A 16,316-nucleotide genomic window follows, 5' to 3' on the forward strand; every position below is an offset into this window, starting at 1 on the left:
GAATCCCTGACCCACCCACCATCACAAATCACCCCTCCCATTGCAGACTCTCCAAGCTCTTACCCACCCCAACGCTCCTCAAGCACCCACAGCAACCCCAAGTGCGGCCAAGCACCAAGCACCCCCACCCCTCCCCAAAATGTCTCCCAAGCCTCTATCCCCCAGCATCCCAAGCAAGTCCAGTCTTCACAAGCATTCTCAGTCTTCCCTAACTCCCAAGTACCCCTCCCACCAAGGCTCTCACACCAGTCTCCTCAAGCACCTCAGACCCCTTCAAGCATTACCAATCCCCAAGACAATCCCAGTCACCCAACCTCTCCATGTACCTCAACTAACTTAGCCTCCACAAGCTCCCCACAGCCTCCTGGACACCAGGTCTCTCCAATCGCACCCAGTCTCCTCAAGAATCGCCAACCTTCCAAAGCACGAGTAATTCCCAATAGTTCCAAGTCAACCCAAGCTTCCCAAAGCACTGCCAAGCCCCAAGCACCTCCAGACCCCTCAAGTCCCTGTATCCTCCCCCCCCCCCAGCACCGCAAAGCCCCAATCACCCCCCCAACCGCACATCACACGCTGCGACTGTGAGCAGGGAAGCGAATGGAGGCTTCAAGTCGAGTAGGAACATTTGTATTCAGCGAGAGGGCGCCGTGAGCCGGAGGGAGGCAGCGCACTGCCCACACCGTCCCCGCACGTCCCCGCACGTGCTCAGAAAGCACAAAGAGGCTCGCGTGGGATGTGCTCTGTTCATTGGCCGTGGAGGCCTTTGGCCGGAATCCGTGGGGAAAATCCCTCCGCCGTGCTTCGTGCACCGAACACTCATCGGTGAACGGTGCACGGGGGTCCGAATAAATGAGCTAGTTTCCCTCCTGTGACGTCACTACCAAAACACGTCTCTTCCTCCCATTACGTGTTGCTTTGGCCGCTGAAAAGAGCGTTAAAAAGGGACTCGTGCGGCGGTGGGAGGTGGGAGGAGGCGACCACGAGGTACACACATTGCAAAGAGCACCGTACTACGAATGCGGCACGAAAAGCACGCGATGCTCCTGTACGGACGGTGCACGGAGCTCTGCGAGCTCCAGAAGGATTTTGCAATCGACCTCTTCTTGCACGTTGGTTGTGGAAATAAGGAATAAAAAGGACGAATGTCGGACTCAACTCCCCCCCCCCGTGCCCCCCGATTTTCACCGCCTCCCCTCAGTGGTGCCGGGCGGCGTGCATTGAAATATTTCTGTGGTTCGTGCGGGGCCCGTGCGGGCGCGATGCCGTACGGACTCGTGTAAAATCGTGCGCGGCCGAGTCGCTCCAACGATCCACGGACCGCGATCTACGATCGAAGGTCGACCGTCCCTGAGACGCGAGCCGCGATCAACGAGGGGTCACGATACGAGTCACCCACGGTACGAGTTCAACACACGACCCACAAACGTCGACCCACAAACGTCGACCCACAAACGTCGACCCACATTCACGTTCTGGTGGCTCCCGCGCAGCCCTCCACCACCACCGCTCCCCCCCCGCCCTGGACGTTCTGAACACGGCGGCTCTTTGGGGCTTCGATCCCGCGCAAAGCGCATCGCGCCTGGGTCGACGCGCTCCAGCGAGCGATTGCGCGGGATGAAGGTCGCTCGGAGGGGTCCATCCGGGAGCACGGAGCTCGGGAGCTCCGCTCGCATCGCCATTTGACGTCTGAGGTGGCGTCGTCTTGGAGATCGACGGAAGCCTTTATGGGAGGCGTGAGTGGCACGGCCGGAGAGGGCCGAGGTAACGGGGCCCGATTCCCGTTTAATGGAAACGACTAAAGTGTCCGAGTCGTCCCCGTCCCTCCCCCGCCCCCATCACCCCGTACGGCCTCAGCACGGGATCGACAAAAGGTAACCAGAGGGTGTGCTGATGGGGATCCGGTGTGTGGGGTTCCATTGTAATTACGTGGGTGTCACCAACAGTGATACAGAATACTGTCAAGGATCCAGCACGGGATTCAGCATGGGATTCAGTATGGGATTCAGCATGGGATTCAGTATGGGATTCAGCATGGGATTCAGTATGGACTGGTATTCAGCATGGGATTCACTATGGACTGCGATCCAGCCTGGAATTCATTTTGGACTGGTATTCAGCATGGGATTCAGTTTGGACTGGTATCAATCATTGGATTCTGTTTGGACTGGTATCCAGCATGGGATTCAGTGCAGACTGGTATGCAGCATGGGATTCAGTGTGGACTAGTATGCAGCATGGGATTCAGTGTGGACTGTTATCCAGCATGAGATTCAATGCAGACTAGTGTGCAGCATGGCATTCAGTACCGACTGGTATCCAGTATAGGATTCAGTGCGGACTGGTATGCAGCATGGGATTCAGTGTGGACTGTTATCCAGCATGAGATTCAATGCAGACTAGTGTGCAGCATGGCATTCAGTACCGACTGGTATCCTGTATAGGATTCAGTGCGGACTGGTATGCAGCATGGGATTCAGTGTGGAATGGTATGCAGCATGGAATTCAGTGTGGACTGGTATGCAGCATGGGATTCAGGTTGGAATGGAATTCAGCATGGGATTCATTTTGGACTTGCATTCATCATGGGATTGAGTTTGGTCTGGTATCGAGCATGGGATTCAGTTTGGACTGGTATCCAGCATGGGATTCAGTGTGGACTGGTATTCAGCATGGGATTCAGTGTGGACTGCTATTCAGCATGGGAATCAATATGGACTGGCATTCAGCATGGGATTCAGTGTGGACTGGTATTCAGCATGAGAAACAATATGGACTGGTATTCAGCATGGGATTCAGTTTGGACTGATTTCGAGCATGGGATTCAGTATGGACTGGTATTCAGCATGGGGTTCACTATGGACTGCGATCCAGCCTGGAATTCATTTTGGACTGGTATTCAGCATGTGATTCAGTTTGGACTGGTATTCAGCATGGGATTCACTCTGGACTGCATATCCAGCCTGGAATTCATTTTGGACTGGTATTAATCATGGGATTCTGTTTGGAATGGTATCAATCATGAGATTCAGTTTGGAAGGGTAGTCAGAATGGGATTCATCCATCCATCCATTGGGACCATACTCTGTGTGGAGCGTTGTTGCTGTTGAAGCAGTCTCCCTGGCTATTGGACACAATCCTGGACGGGTGGCCACTCCGACGCAGGATACCAGCAAGCTGGCACTCATTTTGCCGACCTCAGAAAGATGACAGGTTGAGTCAACCCCACCTGGTATTAAATCAACAGCCAAGAGGGATTTGAACTCAGAATCATGGATCGTATCCAGCATGGGATTCAGTGTGGACTGGTATTCAGCATGGGAATCAATATGGACTGGTATTCAGCATGGGATTCAGGATGGACTGGTATTCAGCATGGGATTCAGTATGGACTGGTATTCAGCATGGGATTTAGTGTGGCTGGTATTCGGCATGGTAATCAATATGGACTGGTATTCAGCATGGGATTCAGGATGGACTGGTATTCAGCATGGGATACAGGATGGACTGGTATTCAGCATGGGATTCAGGATGGACTGCTATTCAGCATGGGATTCAGTATGGACTGGTATTCAGCATGGGATTCATTGTGGACTGGTATTCAGCAAGGACTGGTATTCAACATGGGATTCAGGTTGGACTGATATTCAGCATGGGATTCATTTTGGACTAGCATTCATCATGGGATTCAGTATGGACTGGTATCCAGCATGGGATTCAGTATGGACTGGTATCCAGCATGGGATTCAGTATGGACTGGTATCCAGCATGGGATTCAGTCTGGACTGGTATTCAGAATGGGATTCAGCACGGACTGGTATCCAGCACAGCATTCAGTATGGGCTGATATCCAGCATGGGATTCAGGTTGGACTGGTGTCCAGCATGTGATTCATTGTGGACTGGTATTCAGCATGGGATTCAGTATGGAATGGTATTCAGCATGGGATTCATTGTGGACTGGTATTCAGCATGGTATTCAGTTTGGAGTGATTTCCAGCATGGGATTCAGTGTGGAATGGTATCCAGCCCAGCATTTAGTTTGGACTGCTGTCCAGTATGTGATTCTCTGTGGAGACGTGTCCAGCATGGGATTCAGTATGGACTGGTATTAAACATGGGATTCAGTCTGGACTGGTACTCAGCATGGGATTCAGCACGGACTGGTATCCAGCACAGCATTCAGTTTGGGCTGATATCCAGCATGGGATTCAGGTTGGACTGGTGTCCAGCATGTGATTCAGTGTGGACTGGTATCCAGCATGGGATTCATTGTGGACTGGCATTCAGCATGGGATTCACTATGGACTGGTGTTCAGCATGGGATTCATTGTGGACTGGTATTCAGCATGGGATTCCGGTTGGACTGGTGTCCAGCATGTGATTCAGTTTGGACTGGTATCCAGCATGTGATTTCGTATGGACTGGTATTCAGCATGGGATTCAGCACGGATTGATATCCAGCACAGCATTCAGTTTGGACTGGTGTCGAGCATGTGATTCAGTTTGGACTGGTGTCCAGCATGTGATTCTGTGTGGAGTAGTGTCCACCATGGGATTCACTATAGACTGGTATCAAGCATGGGATTCAGTTTGGACTGTTGTCCAGCATGTCTGCATACGATGCTGCATACCAATCCATACTGGCAAGGGGAATGTGGCAAGGGGAATGTGGAAAGGGGAATGTGGCAAGGGGAATGTGGAAAGGGGAATGTGGAAAGGGGAATGTGGCAAGGCGAATGTGGCAAGGGGAATGTGGCAAGGGGAATGTGAAAAGGCGAATGTGAAAAGGGGAATGTGAAAAGGGGAATGTGGCAAGGGGAATGTGAAAAGGGGAATGTGGCAAGGGGAATGTGGCAAAGGGAATGTGAAAAGGGGAATGTGGCAAGGGGAATGTGAAAAGGGGAATGTGAAAAGGGGAATGTGGCAAGGGGAATGTGGCAAGGGGAATGTGGCACGGGGAATGTGGCAAGGGGAACGTGGCAAGGGGAATGTGGCAAGGGGAATGTGAAAAGGCGAATGTGGCAAGGGGAATGTGAAAAGGCGAATGTGGCAAGGGTAATGTGGAAAGGGGAATGTGGAAAGGGGAATGTGGCAAGGGAAATGTGAAAAGGGGAATGTGGCAAGGGGGAATGTGAAAAGTGGAATGTGGCAAGGGGAATGTGCAAAGGGGAATGTGAAAAGGGGAATGTGGCAAAGGGAATGTGTAAAGGGGAATGTGGAAAGGGGAATGTGGAAAGGGGAATGTGGAAAGGGGAATGTGGCAAGGGGAATGTGGAAAGGGGAATGTGGCAAAGGGAATGTGTAAAGGGGAATGTGGAAAGGGGAATGTGGAAAGGGGAATGTGGCAAAGGGAATGTGTAAAGGGGAATGTGGAAAGGGGAATGTGGAAAGGGGAATGTGGAAAGGGAATGTGTAAAGGGGAATGTGGAAAGGGGAATGTGGCAAGTGGATTACAGAACAAGTAACTTGGCACAGAAAAAGCAACATGGAGATTTTAACAGGTCGAAAATGTGAATAATTTGTCTCATGGTATTTTATCTGCTTTCACATTAATGTTGTACAGAAATCTCATTGTGTATGTTAACCCATTGGTGATTCTATGATTCGGATTCCTGATGTGTTTTCCTCATATCTGAAAGGTCTGTGTTTTTGTTTGAACGTTTTGTCCATTAATTTTGTCAGAGAAACATGTTGAGATGGTTGGGTCATGTGTTGAGGAAGGATGAAAGTGACTGGGTGAGAGGAGTGTTGGAAATGAGTGCAGTCGGAAGTAGAGGACGGGGAAAACCGAGAAAAAACTTGGCTAAAGGTGGTGGAACAGGAAATGTGGGCAAGGGGATTAAGAAGGGGAGATGTAGAAAACAGGGTAAAGAGGAGAAGATTGTCATGGGGCCCGCAAGGCTAACCCCCGCTTTAACGGGGAAAATGGCCTTTAAATTCTTGTGTTTGTGTGTGTGTGTGTGTGTGTGTGTGTGTGTGTGTGTGTGTGTGTGTGTGTGTGTGTGTGTGTGTGTGTGTGTCTGTGTGTGTGTTTGTGAGTGTGTGTGTTTTTTCCATTAGTTGGAACTATTTTTTTTATTAGGTTGAAGTTTTTCTCCGTTCGTTTGAATGGTTTGTGAGTTTGTTTGAATGGTTTGTAAGTTTGTTACCACACACACCCGGAGAGAAAAGCAGGGTTAAGGAATCGGTTGACTTTGTCTGTCTGTGTGGCGTCTGTGTGGCGTCTGTGTGGCGTCTGTCTGGCGTCTGTCTGGCGTCTGTCTGGCGTCTGTCTGTCTAAAAACGTCAGTTTATGATCGAGGAGCAACTTCATTTGAATTGAATGTTATATTTTGAACACGAATTGGAAAATGGACCTGTCGTTTAACAGTACTTTGGCTTTGAATTTGGCCTGATCGCGCATGCACAAAGAGAGAGATCACATTTATGCTTTGTCTGCCTGATTGGCAGTCAAACAACATTAAAATCATTCCATAGAAGAAACACCGTTTTTATGGACGTTATAGATGACACAAACAACAGACATGAAAAACGAATATAACATGTCAAATAAGGTGGTGTATAAGGCGCTGCATCAACAGCGGTAAACTTCCAAAAATATATATTTTCTCTACAACCTTTAAAATCTTTATTTTATTTCAATTGAATTATATACTAGAACACTGCAGAACACAAGTCTCCTTTTTGGCACTTTTCAAAACCTTTCTGCTTAACAGTACTTGGACAAAATATTCCAGCATTTTAGTTCATTACAACCAATCAAATTGCCACAGCCAAGGAGACTGCTAAGGCCAAGGTCACATTTGCCACGGCGGCCGTGGGGTCTCAAAATCTGCGGCCACTAGCAATTATACGGCGGCACAGTATTTGCACTGTCACAAAATGTAGCAGTCACATATGATTTTATTTTTCGGGGAGCCGCACGGCGTATTTAGAAATCGTGGAGACCGAAAACGTGGGGGTGCCGTACGGTCTTTGATATGATGTCGCACGGTGACCTTCGGGTGTCCCTGCGGCGGCCATAGAAATCTCAAGGCAGACGCAAGGTAGCCTCAAGGTGCCTGCAAGGCGACCGCAGGGGGGCCCTAAGGCGAACGTGTGGCCAGACGGACGTTAACGAGTGGGTATATATATATATATATATATATATATATATATATATATATATATATATATATATATATATATATATATATATATATATATATATATATATATATATATATATATATACCAGTTCTTTTTTTACTGAAATAAAAACATACCAGTATATATAACTGAATATACTATAACTATAATATATCGTGGTGCCACAGAATCCGAACGGACCATTGTTTGAACAAATTGGAATCCGAAAAAAATTTTCGAGAAAATTTTGCCCTAAAAACCTAATACATTTTAAAAAACCGAACACAACGAGGCGTTCATGTTTGTTCACGTGTCTCCCCCACCTGTTCGAGCCGCATCTTCGCTCTGTTCATTCAGTTCGTCGGTGGAAGTCCTCGTGAAAGCATCTCTCGTGTGTCGATCGATACTTTAGGCCTCAGTCACATTTGCTCTACGGCGAGGATATGGCGACCGTACGCCCTTTGAATTGACAGAAACGTGCGGCGGCTGCAGAGAAACTGAGGTGGCCTCAGGGTGGCCCTACGCCGTATGGCTATATTTTACAGGCCGTAAGGTCGCTGTGGAATTATAATAGCGGAGTTATAACTTTTTTCATTTCTACGTTCGACGTAGAAGTTCGACAAGCCGAAATAAAAGAACTGGTTAAAAAAAAAATTAACCCATTCGTTACCGTCCGTCTGGCCACACGTTCGGCTTAGGGTCCCCCTGCGGTCGCCTTGCGGGCACCTTGAGGCTACCTTGCGTCTGCCTTGAAAATTCTATGGCCGCCGCAGGAACGCCCTAAGGTCACCGTGCGACATCAAATCAAAGACCGTACGGCACCCCCACGTTTTCGGTCTCCACAATTTATAAATACCCCGTGTGTCTACCCGAAAAATAAAAACATATGTGGCTGCTACATTGTGTGACCGTGGAAATACTGTGGCCGCTTTATAATTGCTAGTGCCCGTACATTTTGTAGACCCTCCGGCCCCCGAGCCAAATGTGACTTAGGCCTTACCTCGTGTTTTCACCTTCATTTGTGATGTTTGTTTTTTGATTCATCTTGTGTTTTAATTAATAACAAAAAAGCAATCCGATCACGTGGTGTGACAGACTGTCGGGCAAGGATTGAATTTCACAGCAAAACCGGTTGTAATTTGGAATATATATATTAATAGTGAAGGACCAATTTTGTGCTCCTCCAAGCAGTTGCGTCACGTTTTTCTCGGTACTGTGACCTGGACTGAAAGAAACTTCGTACCTGTAAGAGTGCATCGCACATAGTGGCAATAGTCAAACTTCACCTCTGAAGCAGAATAAACACTTTTCGTTTTACATTCGTTTACATGGCGACGTGTGACGTCACCGCTGGGAGGCGTCAGGACGTCATGACATCATCGGTCATTCGGTGATGTCATTGCGTCTGTCGTCGACAGACCGTTACCGCTGAGAGGTGGAATTCCACTCCTCGAAAATAGCGTCTACAATGTAAAACCCTCTTCTGCACATGATGACTACCTCAGAATGAATTTGACACAAAAAAATGTAACAAGAAACATTGTATCTTCTATCTCTATATTAATACTGAAGGACCAATTTTGTGCTCCTCCTCGCGGTCGCGTCACGTTTTTCTCGGTTCTGTGATCTGGACTGAAAGAGACTTCGTACCTGTAAGAGTGCATCGCACATAGTGGCAATAGTCAAACTTCAACTCTGAAGCAGAATAAACACTTTTCGATGAGATGGGGGCGAGGAGTGAAGAGGCGGGGCAGGGAGTGAGGAGGCGGGGGTAGGGAGTGAAGAGGCGGGGGTGGGGGATGAAGAGACAGGGGTAGGGAGTGAGGAAGCGGGGGTAGGGAGTGAAGAGGCGGGGGCGGGGCGGGAGATGAAGAGACAGGGGCAGGGAGTGAGGAGGCGGGGGGGGCAAGGTAAGCAAATTTTTGGGCGAGGGTAAGCAAATTGAAAGCGGGAGACGGGGGAAAATGGGGCGGGGGATGAGTGGGCGGGGGCTGGGGGGAATTAGGTGGGGTTGAGTGTGGGGGGGTGGACAGGGGGGCGGGTGCCCGGGGGAAAGTGGGGCGGGGAATCAAGAGACGGGGGGCTGGGAGTGAAGAGGCGGGGGCGGGGCCGGGGTAATTAAATTTTTGGGTGGGGGTAAGCAAATTGAAGGTGGGGAGGGGATGAGGCAGGGGCGGGGGATGAGTAGGCGGGGTAAGCACGCCCTGTCCAGTCAATGTCCCTCAAGTGTGGGTGAGCTGGTGAGGGTGGTTGAATGAACGGAATCCGGCTGTGACGGGGTTTCGGCCAGTATCCATGATTACCTCAGCCCGATATGTTTGATGAAAGTGATTGTGGTTCTGGGGGCATCATGTTTCATGAGCTGCCCTGGGGGCAGCGGTGTCGCAGAGTGCGCGAGCGATCGGAACCCAGGACGGAGCTCGAGCCTGTGTGGACCTTTGGATTGGTGATTGTACCAGTTTACATACAATACACCGCCACCGAAGGTCATTTACTCATCTTATTTTACCTTAAACATGGGGAATTTCAGTTTAAAGTGTCTTGAAAGTGGGTTTTCTTTGGGTCCACGAACGGATTAATTCACTCCATTATTTCTTATTGGGAAAATATTTTTGGAATCCAAACTTTTTGCAATCCGAACAGCCTCCAGAAACGAATTAAATTGGGATTCTGGAGGCACCACTGTGTATAGGCAAACTCCTATACTCCGATCTCTAGCGGTAGTGCACGGTGGACGCACGGTCGACGCAGACTGCCACGGAGGCCGTACGTAGGTGCACGGCGGGCGTAGGGGAACCGTGCGTCGACCCTGCGTTGCCCGCAGGTAGTCACACAGACTGCAAGGCCACCGTACGGCGACCGTGTAAATAGTGCGGCCGCCGTAATTTTTTGGGGGTTGGGAAAATTCATTTTTCATTGAGAAGAGCTTACGGCAGCTGCACGAATAACGCAAGCCCACCGTACGCCCTACGTACGATCGACGTGGAACACATCTACGTCATAGCTTGGTTTGTCGAATTGCTACGGTGAACGTAGAAATGAAAAAAAGTTATAACTCCACGCTATAATTCCACGGCGACCCTACGGCCTGTAAAATATAGCCAAATGGTGTAGGGCCTCCCTGAGGCCACCTCAGTTTCTCTGCGGCCACCGCACGTTTCTGTCAATTCAGAGGGCGTACGGCCGCCGTATCCTCATCGTCGAGCAAATGTGACCGCGGCCTTAGGCAGCACTAATGCTCTGCACAGAGTATGGTCCCAATGGATGGATGGCAATTGCTGCTCGCAGACTCTGCCATTGTCCTTGTTTATCAAGATTGTGTGGGGTAAGATGTTCTATGAACTCTCCAGTTTGAACTGTTTGTGAGTTTGTGTAAACGATTTGTCCATTAGTTCTAACGACTTGTCAGTTAGTTTGAATGATTTGTCAGTTTGTTTGAACAGTTTATATGTTCATTTGAAAGGTTTGTATGTTTGTTTGAAAGGTTTGTATGTTTCTTTGAACGGTATGTGCGTTTGAAGTGTTTGCGAGTTTGTTTTATGGTTTGTACATTTCTTTGAATTGTTTGTGAGTTTGTTTGTATGGTTTGTGTGTTTGTTTCAATGGTTTGTAAGTTTATTTCAATGGTTTGTGAGTTTGTTTCAATGGTTTGTGAGTTTGTTTGAACGGTTTGTGAGTTTGTTTGAACGGTTTGTGAGTTTGTTTGAATGGTTTGTGCGTTTGTTTGAATAGATTGTGCGTTTGTTTGAATGGACTGTGAGATTGTTTAAATGGTTTGTGACTTGTGAGTTTGTTTGAATGGGTTTGTTTGAAACTCCCTTGCTGAAAGTCATGATGGATATTCAACGAGCAGCAGATTCAGATATGGCTTGGGTGTTCCCCAGAAGCGACGCGCATCATCGACCCACGTCGGATGTGAGAAATCAGCAAGGGGTACTGCCGGTCCAACGGAGGCAGCTAAAGAAGAGAGTTGGAACAATCCGTTTTGTATCTTGGAATGTCGGAACCATGACAGGGAGAAGCAGAGAAATGGCGGAGACACTGAAAAAGGCGGGTATCCGTGGCATGTGTGCAGGAGACAAAATGCAAGGGACAGAGCACAAGAGAGATTGGAGAAGGATATAAACTCTACTACTCAGGTGGTAGAGAAGGAAGAAATGGAGTCGGTATTATCTTGAATGAGGAGCTCAAACAGAAAGTGGTGGATGTCAGCAGGGAGTCAGATAGATTGGTGAGAGTCAAGATGATATGGGGAAGGAGTATCCTGCATATCATCTCTGGTTACGCCCACCCCCCCCCCCCCAAGTTGGATGCTCAGAACAAGACAAGGAGGAATTCCGAGAATATCTGGAAGACCTGATCATGAACATCCCAATGATCCTGGGAGCAGACCTTAATTGTCACGTGGGAAGTACTTCTGAAGGATATGAGATGATCCATGGTGGCAAAGGATATGGAACCAGAAAAGAGGAAGGGGAGAGGATGCTAGAAATGCTGGAGAGTTTGGAACTTTTGTTTGTTAATACTGGATTCCAGAAAAGGGAAGAACATCTGGTGACATATAAAAGTGGAGCCGGCAGGACACAGATTGACTATTTCTTGGTACGTAGCAAAGACCGAAAGTAAGTGAAAGACATGAAGGTAATACCTGGGGAAGCAGTAGCTCATCAACACCGAATGCTAGTGATGGACCTGTTTGATAGTGGGGAAGGTGAGAAAGAGAACCCAGGACCAGAGAGAAAGGAAGATCAGAATTTGGAAACTGAAAGATTCGGTAGCGGACTACCAGGACAGGGTCAGGGACAAGATGACCAACGCTGACCTCTGGAAGACCTCACGGAGGACCTCTGGAAGACCTTGAAGGGGGTACTCGTGGAAGAAACAGCAGAGGTGTGTGGGAGAACATCTGAGAAAGGCAGACAAGAGAAGGAAACTTGGTGGTGGTCAGACGAAGTTCAGAACAGCATCAAGATGAAGAAGGCTGCCTTCAAGGAGTGGCAGGGGGATAGAGAAAACCAGGAAAAGAGCGACTGCTACAAGGCAGCAAAGAAGGAAGCCCGAAGATCAGTGGCAGAAGCAAAGAAGCAAGCTACAAAGGAGTGGTATGAGGAGATGGAAACAGTGGAGGGAGAGAAAAGGGTGTACAAGGTAGCGAAACAACGGGAAAGAGAAAGAAGAGACATCCCAACTATGAAGGTGATCAAAGACAGGGATGGGAACATCTTAGTTGAGGAAGAAATGGTTCGAGCTAGGCGGAAAGAATACTTTGAAACACTGCTAAATGAGAGGAATGAAGCGGAAGAGATGATTGAAACACCACCAGTGGAAGGACCAGTCCAAATGGTAACAATGCAGGAAGTCAGCGAAGCCATCAGGAAAATGATGAAGAACAAAGCAGCGGGACCATCCGAAGTAACCATCGAAATGATCAAAGCACTCGGACACCATGGAGTCCGTTGGACCCACAGGATCCTCGAGAACATCTGGATAATGGGGAATATGCCAGAAAACTGGAGAGAAAGTGTACTGGTTCCAATCTTCAAACAAAAAGGAGATGTGCTTGATTGTGGGAACTTCAGGGAATCAAACTCACGGAGCAGATGCTGAAGATCAACGAAAAGATTCTGGACAAGAAAATCAGAGAAGTCACGAACATTGACTGAATGCAGTTTGGCTTTCGACCTAAACGGGGCACTACTGATCCTATTTTAATCTTCAGACAACTGCAAGAGAAGCATCTGGAAAAGAACAAGCGACTCTACCATGCGTTCGTCGACCTGGAAAAGGCATACAACAGAATCCCCCGGGAGTTGGTCTACTGGAGTTTACGCAACAAAGGAGTACTTGAACACTTGATATACATCATCCGGAACACCTACAACCGAACAACAACTAAGGTCTAAACAGCACACGGAATGACGGAAAGCTTCGAAGTCGAGGTTGGCCTGCATCAAGGGTCAGCACTAAGTCCGTTATTGTTTGTAATCATCTTGGACGTCATCAGCCAAGAATGCCGAACCGGCCTTCTCTGGGAAATGCTGTTTGTGGACGACTTGGCCATCATGGCAAAAATGGAGAAAGATCTGCAAAACCAACTTCAAAATTGGCAGAGAAGTCTGGAACAAAAAGGAATGAAGATGAATGTGAAAAAGACAGTCTCAATGACCAGCGGGAAGAGTAAGACCAAGAGAAAAATCAACATCAAGGATACAGGGGGAGCAACCTTGAGCCAAGTAGAGGACTTTGTGTACCTGGGAAGTACTGTGGATAGCAATGGAGGCAGTGAAAAGGCTGTGAGGGATAGAGTGAAGGTAGGCTGGAAGAAATGGAGGGAGGTCACTGGTGTAACATAAGACAAGAAGTTACCATTGAAACTGAGGATTAAGGTATTCAAGACAGTCATCAGACCAGTGCTCCTGTACGGAGCTGAAATGTGGGCATTGAAGAAGGAAGAGCGAGTACTAATGAGAACAGAGATGAGAATGTTGAGGTGGATTATGGGCATCAGTCGAAGAGAAAATAAAACGAACTAGAGCATCAAGGAAATGGCAGGAGTGGTTGGGATCGAGGAGAAGGCAAGAGGCAAGGTTGAGGTGGTTTGGACATGTGAAACGGAGAGGGGAACAGGAAACATCAAGGAGAGCAATGGAATTGAATGCAGCTGGGAGAAGGAAAAGGGGAAGACAAGCGAAAAGATGGATGGACTGTGTAAAAGAAGACATGAAACACCGTGGAATGAAGGAGGAATAGGCCCGAGATCGGTTGATGCGGAGGAAGGCTGCTCGTTGGGATGGAGGCGACCCCAGCAAAATGGGAAAATGTCTACGAAGAATAAGAAGTTTGTTTGAATGGATTGTGAGTTTTTTTGAATGGATTGTGAGTTTTTTTGAATGGATTGTGAGATTGTTTGAATGGTTTGTGAGATTGTTTGAATGGTTTGTGAGATTGTTTGAATGGTTTGTGAGTTTGTTTGAATGGTTTGTGAGATTGTTTGAATGGTTTGTGAGATTGTTTGAATGGTTTGTGAGTTTGTTTGAATGTATTGTGAGTTTGTTTGAATGGTTTGTGAGATTGTTTGAATGGTTTGTGAGATTGTTTGAATGGTTTGTGAGTTTGTTTGAATGGATTGTGAGTTTTTTTGAATGGATTGTGAGTTTTTTTGAATGGATTGTGAGATTGTTTGAATGGTTTGTGAGATTGTTTGAATGGTTTGTGAGATTGTTTGAATGGTTTGTGAGTTTGTTTGAATGGTTTGTGACTTGTGAGTTTGTTTTGGATGGTTTATATGTTTGTTTGAATGGTTTGTGAATTTGTTTGAATGGTTTGTGACTTGTGAGTTTGTTTTGGATGGTTTGTGACTTGTGAGTTTGTTTTGGATGGTTTGTATTCTTGTTTGAATGGTTTGTGAATTTGTTTGAATGGAATGTGAGTTTGTTTGAATGGATTGTGAGTTTTTTGAATGGTTTGTGACTTGTGAGTTTGTTTGAATGGTTTGTGAGATTGTTTGAATGGTTTGTGACTTGTGAGTTTGTGTTGGATGGTTTATATGTTTGTTTGAATGGTTTGTGAGTTTGTTTCAATGGTTTGTGACTTGTGAGTTTGTTTTGGTTGGTTTGTATCCCTGTTTGAATGGAATGTGAGTTTTTTTGAATGGTTTGTGACTTGTGAGTTTGTTTGAATGGTTTGTGAGTTTGTTTCAATGGTTTGTGAGATTGTTTGAATGGTTTGTGACTTGTGAGTTTGTTTTGGATGGTTTATATGTTTGTTTGAATGGTTTGTGAATTTGTTTGAATGGTTTGTGACTTGTGAGTTTGTTTTGGATGGTTTGTGACTTGTGAGTTTGTTTTGGATGGTTTGTATTCTTGTTTGAATGGTTTGTGAGATTGTTTGAATGGTTTGTGAGATTGTTTGAATGGTTTGTGAGTTTGTTTGAATGGATTGTGAGTTTTTTTGAATGGATTGTGAGTTTTTTTGAATGGATTGTGAGATTGTTTGAATGGTTTGTGAGATTGTTTGAATGGTTTGTGAGTTTGTTTGAATGGTTTGTGAGTTTGTTTGAATGGTTTGTGAGATTGTTTGAATGGTTTGTGAGTTTGTTTGAATGGTTTGTGAGTTTGTTTGAATGGTTTGTGAGTTTGTTTGAATGGTTTGTGAGTTTGTTTGAATGGTTTGTGAGATTGTTTGAATGGTTTGTGAGTTTGTTTGAATGGTTTGTGAGTTTGTTTGAATGGTTTGTGAGTTTTTTTGAATGGATTGTGAGATTGTTTGAATGGTTTGTGAGATTGTTTGAATGGTTTGTGAGTTTGTTTGAATGGATTGTGAGATTGTTTGAATGGTTTGTGAGATTGTTTGAATGGTTTGTGAGTTTGTTTGAATGGTTTGTGACTTGTGAGTTTGTTTTGGATGGTTTATATGTTTGTTTGAATGGTTTGTGAATTTGTTTGAATGGTTTGTGACTTGTGAGTTTGTTTTGGATGGTTTGTGACTTGTGAGTTTGTTTTGGATGGTTTGTATTCTTGTTTGAATGGTTTGTGAATTTGTTTGAATGGAATGTGAGTTTGTTTGAATGGATTGTGAGTTTGTTTGAATGGTTTGTGACTTGTGAGTTTGTTTGAATGGTTTGTGAGATTGTTTGAATGGTTTGTGACTTGTGAGTTTGTTTTGGATGGTTTATATGTTTGTTTGATTGGTTTGTGAGTTTGTTTCAATGGTTTGTGACTTGTGAGTTTGTTTTGGATGGTTTGTATTCCTGTTTGAATGGAATGTGAGTTTTTTTGAATGGTTTGTGACTTGTGAGTTTGTTTGAATGGTTTGTGAGTTTGTTTCAATGGTTTGTGAGATTGTTTGAATGGTTTGTGACTTGTGAGTTTGTTTTGGATGGTTTATATGTTTGTTTGAATGGTTTGTGAGATTGTTTGAATGGTTTGTGACTTGTGAGTTTGTTTTGGATGGTTTATATGTTTGTTTGAATGGTTTGTGAGTTTGTTTGAATGGTTTGTGACTTGTGAGTTTGTTTTGGATGGTTTGTATTCTTGTTTGAATGGTTTGTGAGTTTTTTGAATGGTTTGTGACTTGTGAGTTTGTTTGAATGGTTTGTGAGTTTGTTTCAATGGTTTGTGAGTTTGTTTGAATGGTTTGTGACTTGTGAGTTTGTTTTGGATGGTTTGTATTCTTGTTTGAATGGTTTGT

At 46.1% G+C, this 16,316-nt stretch overlaps 1 protein-coding gene across 1 annotated transcript in view; it reads left to right on the forward strand.

Annotated features, from left to right (window-relative positions):
* The first annotated feature begins 835 nt into the window (after window positions 1-835).
* Window positions 836-16,316, forward strand: part of LOC147035458 (glutamate receptor ionotropic, NMDA 2C-like) — a 343,991-nt gene continuing 328,510 nt past the window's right edge. Inside the window, exon 1 of the mRNA XM_085898846.1 lies at window positions 836-1,871. The gene's annotated coding sequence lies outside the window, so the exon portion shown is untranslated. The remainder of the gene's footprint in view (window positions 1,872-16,316) is intronic.

This window comes from Eptatretus burgeri, chromosome 1 (assembly GCF_056783735.1).
Source record: "Eptatretus burgeri isolate ZD-2024b chromosome 1, Ebu_testis_v1, whole genome shotgun sequence".
Classification (NCBI taxonomy): Eukaryota; Metazoa; Chordata; class Myxini; order Myxiniformes; family Myxinidae; genus Eptatretus; species Eptatretus burgeri.